Raw genomic sequence first — 5,986 nt, forward strand, 5'->3', positions numbered from 1 at the left:
ACCTCGTCGGCCCCCACCGTCTAATCTACCGCCCTCGTCACCTCCACCGCCTCCTACCTCCTCTCTTGTTCCTATGATGAATTCATATCAGATACGTCCAAGCAAAACCATAATTGATTTATGATAATGATATAAGAAATGATAGGGGAACACCCTTGGACACACCACTAATCACACTCCCCCTCTATCTACAGTGCAGGGGCCCCACATGTGATTTTTTTAAAAAGAAAAATGATTTAAGGACCCAAAATATGGGACCAATGGAGGGGACAGGTGAGGTGTCCCCTCCCTATTGCATAATGAGTTGGCCATGCCAACTCATGCCAACTCATTATACAATAGGGAGGGGACACCTCACTTGTCTCATCCATTGGTCCTATATTTTGGGTCCCCGTAACAGCACTCTTCAATAAGGAAAATGATTTAAGGACCCAAAATATGGGACCAATGGAGGGGACAGGTGAGGTGTCCCCTCCCTATTGCATAATGAGTTGGTCATGCCAACTCATGCCAATTCATTATACAATAGGGAGGGGACACCTCACTTGTCCCATCCATTGGTCCCATATTTTGGGTCCCCGTAGCAGCACTCATTTCAATAATTCACCACAACAGACTTACCAAGGAGCACGTACCAAATGCTTTGATATCATGTTGAAAAAATCGTGGAGAATTTATACCTCCCATTAGTTTTCCGATCTATAGCTAGCGATGACCTACTCGGATCTTGACAGTGGAGGGAAGTATGACGGATGAGACTTCCCCGCAGTGTCAACCTCCTCCGATCAGTTCTCCCAAGTCCTTGCCAATTTGAATATTAAGAGTAGTGTCTAAGATATGAAGTCTCCACCCTTACTTACAGGGGGAACTTCAAGCAAGGAACATCGTTCAATTAGATATCAAATCCCTATAGTTAGTAATAATCTCATAATTCTCTCCAGCTCCCTTGATCCTATCACTTTCCTCATAACAATTGCATATCAATATGTTGAGATATGGCAGCCCAAAATGGGTGCAAAATCACAATAGCCAGTGATGCAGGCAACGTCAAGTCAATATGTGATAGTTGTCGGGTCGATCTCGTGGAAATCGACCCAACGGTTGTAGAGAAATCTTACGGCCATGGCACTTTATATAAATACTAGGGGTGCCAAACGGTTCGGATATATCCGAACCGATCCGCATCCGTATCCAAACGGATGCGGATATGGTAAGCTAATTTTGAAACCGGGCGGATATGGTAACGGATACGGATATGATTTCGGATTTTTTTTCGGATACGGAAACGGAAACATATATGAAGGTTGCGGATACGGATATCCGCAAATGTAACAATGATTCGGGTTCCAAAATTACAATTACAAACCCGTAACCACTAACCCAAACCCCAAACCTGTAAGTCTGTAACCTAGCTTTGTGATATCATTCTCATTCCACCTCCAGCCCTCCTCCACTCAATTTCAAGCTCCCCTCCACTCAAATTCGTCAGATCCCGACGGTCCTGAGACTCCCGAAGAGCTTTCTCAAGACTCCCGACCCGCCTTCGTCATCTTCTTCGTTCGCCGGGCCAATCTTCGTCGTCAGATCCTCGTACATGCGCTGTCTTCGTCTTCGCCCGCGTCCAGCCATTCGTCGCAATCTTCGTCGTCAGATCCTCGTACATGCGCTGTCTTCGTCTTCGCCCGCGTCCAGCCATTCGTCGTTCGTCTTCCCCGCCTCATGGAGGTCTACGACTCGAATGATGGGATTTGATAAGAGGGTATGACTGTTCTTGTTGGGGGTCTGGGGCTTCTTGGTTGTGGATTTGGGGGTTTTAGAGGTACTGTTACTTGATGGGTTTGGACCGAAGCTGGGGATGGAGATGGCGAGGGGGTTTGGGGAAGAAGCGAAGGTCATGGAGAGGGGTTTGTATTTATGACCATATCCGATCCGGGGCCGAGGCTGGATTCCGATGAGTGGAAGGGGAAAATGGTGAAGGGGTTGAGGGAGTTTGTTGATATGTGGAGGGCTAATCAAGGTTAGTTTCTGGTTGCATATTTGGTGTTTGATATAATGCCTGCGAGAAGTTGTTCGCTTCATTTCAATGTTCTTTTTTGCTCATCTTATGTTTTGAAAATTATTCTGTGAGATGTATTTGAGTTAAAAACCAAAATGGCCATGTAAAAAATTTTATTAGAAGTATATGATCAGTTATTTAATTGTCATGTTATGCGCAGATAGCTTCTTCATGTTAAATTTTTAGTCTTGTACAAATTTTCTTAACTTTCCTCCGAGATTTTGTTACTGCAGATTCTTATGGTCCTTTCACTCATTACTGTGATTTATTCCAATCCAATTGCTACAATTTTGTCAATTTTCAATCAAAGTTGACCTCTAGAGAGAAACAAGCGACTAAATTTATGCAGGCTCTGACCATTTCAGTTGTAGTTACTCACATCTATTAGGCTCACCTACAATTCTGGAACTTGAGCAATGAATCAGCTAATCCAGAGATAGTTACTCACATCTATTAGGCTCACCTACAATTCTGGAACTTGAGCAATGAATCAGCTAATCCAGAGACATAAATTTGGGGTTAGCTAAGAATAAATTACTAGCTAAAATATATATATGAATCAGCTAATCCAGAGACATAAATTTGGGGTTAGCTAAGAATAAATTACTAGCTAAAATATATATCTGTTTATATCCGTGATCATATCCGATCCGATTCTCAAATATCCGAACCATATCCGTTTCCGATAAGTGCGGATATGGTTAAGGTTTTTTCTTACCGAACATGATCCGTATACGTATCCGTATCCGTTTATAAAAAGCGGATATGGATATGGTAAATGTCATATCCGAACCGTATCCGCTCCGATAACACCCCTAATAAATACTGAATCCATGATATCTCTCTCTCTCTCACACACACACACTCTCCCCCTACCCTTCCCTCTAAAATGGCAGCATCAGCGAACGGCCGCTTATCAAAACTCCTCACCAATGCCCCCGGCGTCAAGGGCAAAATGGTCATCCCCCTCAACTCCAACTCTCAAGAATCAATCAACCACTTAATCAAATCCATCCTCTGCTCAACCCCCGACCAACACGACCCATTCTACGTCCTAGACCTGGGCGCCGTTGAAGACCTCTACCACACCTGGACCAAGAACCTCCCCTTCATCCCACCATTCTACGCCGTGAAGTGCAACCCGACCCGGCCCTCGTTGGCACGCTTGCCGCCCTCGGCGCAAACTTCGACTGCGCCAGCCGCGCCGAGATCGAGTCTGTGCTCGCCCTCGGGTTGCCCCGACCGCATCATCTACGCCAACCCTTGCAAGGCCGAGCCCCACATCCGCTACGCAAGAATCGCTAACGTAACCTCACCACATTCGACTCATCGTCCGAACTGTACAAGATGAAGATGCACCACCCGGACAGTTCCCTCCTCCTCCGCATCACGCCTCCCGTCAGCGCTGGTGTCCGGCAGTCGTTCGAGACGAAGTACGGGGCGTTCGACGACGAGGTGCGTCCCCTGCTAGAAACTGCACGGTCCCTGGGCCTCTCAGTGGTCGGCGTCTCGTTCCACATTGGCACCCTCGCCACCATCTTCGAGACCTACGACGCTGCGGTCAGAGCAGCAAGGGCGGTTTTCGACCTCGCCAACGACATGCGGTTGCCGAGGATGAGCGTGCTGAATATAGGCGGAGGGTTCGCCGCAGGCCCGACGTTTGAACAGGCTGCGGAGGCGATAAAATCGTCAATAAATTCACATTTCGGCGATTGGGCCGGACTGAGAGTGATGGCGGAGCCAGGGAGGTACTTCGCGCAGACGGTGTTCACGTTGGCGACGTGCGTGATAGGGAAAAGGATGAGGGGGAAGAAGATGGAGTACTGGATTAACGACGGGATATATGGGTCGATGTTAGACTTCCATTTGGTGTATGCGAAGGTGCCGTTGGTGCCGCTGGAGAGGAGGCCGGAGGGGTCGGAGACATACGTGTCGACGGTGTTCGGGCCCACTTTGGACTCGTTGGACGTGGTCGCGAGCGAGGTGCAGCTGCCGGAGTTGGAGGTGGGAGAGTGGATGGTGTCATGCGATATGGGAGCTTATACGAAGACTTTGGGCTCCAGCTTCAATGGTTTCTCGACTAAGGATATGAGGGTTTATCTGGCCAAATCGGTGAATAGCGAGTGACACCGGTCGTCAGGCAGGGCAACCTTCGTTGCGCGATTCTAAATTATTTGTATTTGTATTTTAGTCTATTTCCAGAAGGGTGGCACTACAGGCACACCATCAACCACACCTTAGGGCACATCCCTCTCTCAGCTACAGTGCATGGGGTCCACATGAAATTTTTAAAAAAAATTCATGTGGGCCCCGTGCACTGTAGCTGAGAGAAGGGAGTGTGTCCCAAGGTGTGGTTGGTGGTGTACCTCTACCATTTCCCTTTCCAGAATAAGAGTGTGTGGGCATGTGAGTTAGTTTAGTCTCATATTGTCTAAACACCAAACTCTTTGTTATTGTACTCATGGGAAAGGAATTGTAACCTTTTTGAATAAATAAGAACATACAATTAATGTTCTACTGTTTAATATGGGAGTGTTGCTACGAGGACCCAAAATATGGGACCAATGGAAGAGACATGTGAGATGTCTCCTTCCTATTGCATAATGAGTTGGCACAGCCAACTCATTATGCAATAGGGAGGGGACACCTCACCTGTCCCCTCCATTGGTCCCATATTTTGGGTCCTTAAATCATTTTCCTTAATATGGCAACCTTTTTGAATAAATAAAGAACCTACAATGTTCTATTATTCAACATATATATGCATCACAATTTTAGTTCCCAAAATCAAATCTCAATACCCTATTCCTCAAACCCAGCATCACAATAAAATATTCCTGTTTGGCTATTTCCAAAAAAAAAAAACGAAATTGGAAAACCCTCATTGGAAATGATTTCAACACATATCAAGAGGTTTCCCAGTTTTCTTTTATTTTGTTTGTTTCACAAAGAAACCTCCCCTTTTCATTGCTAAGTCACACAAAAAACAAAAAAAAAACCTCCATAGTAACAGTGTTTTTGATTTCCATTTCTTTAGTTTGTTTGACAAGAAGAAAAAGGAAAAGAGAAATGACCCATTAAAAAAGGAATTTATTCATCATGATACTCTCCAATAGTGCTTCTATTAATTAAAAACTCATTGATGTGATATTTCCAAGTGTTTTCACAGTTTTTTTGTTGTGAAAACACATTTCTTGAAATGTGACATGGAATCCTAGGTGGTATCCCCATTTTCTTAAATAAAAAAATGAAACAAACATGTGAAATGGAAATGTGTTGAAACCAAAAGCTGATGTGGATGGGGGGATTTCCTCAAATGTGACATGGCGGTCAGTTTTTTTTTTTTTTTTGGCAAACAAACAGCCCCTTAAGAGGAAGGTAGGGTGGTGGTCGATATTTATTTTTGGTTTGAATTTGGTGATCATTAGTTTATTATTATGACCACCGATAATAAAGTTGCTTATATTGTTGCGGAATATTTTACTGGAGGTTTGTGATGAGACATTGTCCACTGGTAATTATCTGCGGCGGAAGAAAGTCATTCATTCTAATTAGTTAGGAAGGAAGATCACTTGACGAGAAAATCTCCTACGGAAAAGGAAGAAATGAAACCAAGATAACAAACAACTTTCAAGTCAATGTTGAATGTCATGAAGATTGAAGTGTAGGATCTACTCCTTCATTGTACTGTCAATAAGGAATTGTGAGATTTAATGGAGTTTTGACTTACTCATTGAAGTAAGAATGAGAAAGTATTAAAAACCATAAATATATGATATAAAAGAATGATAACTACAAAATTTAAAGTTTTGTTACTGATTTGCCCTTAGAATTCCTTGTACAGTGGCGGACCCACCTTAGTTCAAGGTGGTTCACTTGAACCACCTCAGATTTTCAAAAAAGGTTATATACTATACATATCACCAAAAA

The 5,986-nt window shown here is 44.1% G+C and overlaps 1 pseudogene; it reads left to right on the forward strand.

Moving 5' to 3' along the window:
- Window positions 2,631-4,515, forward strand: LOC109820623 (annotated as a pseudogene).

This window comes from Asparagus officinalis, chromosome 8 (assembly GCF_001876935.1).
Source record: "Asparagus officinalis chromosome 8, Aspof.V1, whole genome shotgun sequence".
NCBI lineage: Eukaryota > Viridiplantae > Streptophyta > Magnoliopsida > Asparagales > Asparagaceae > Asparagus > Asparagus officinalis.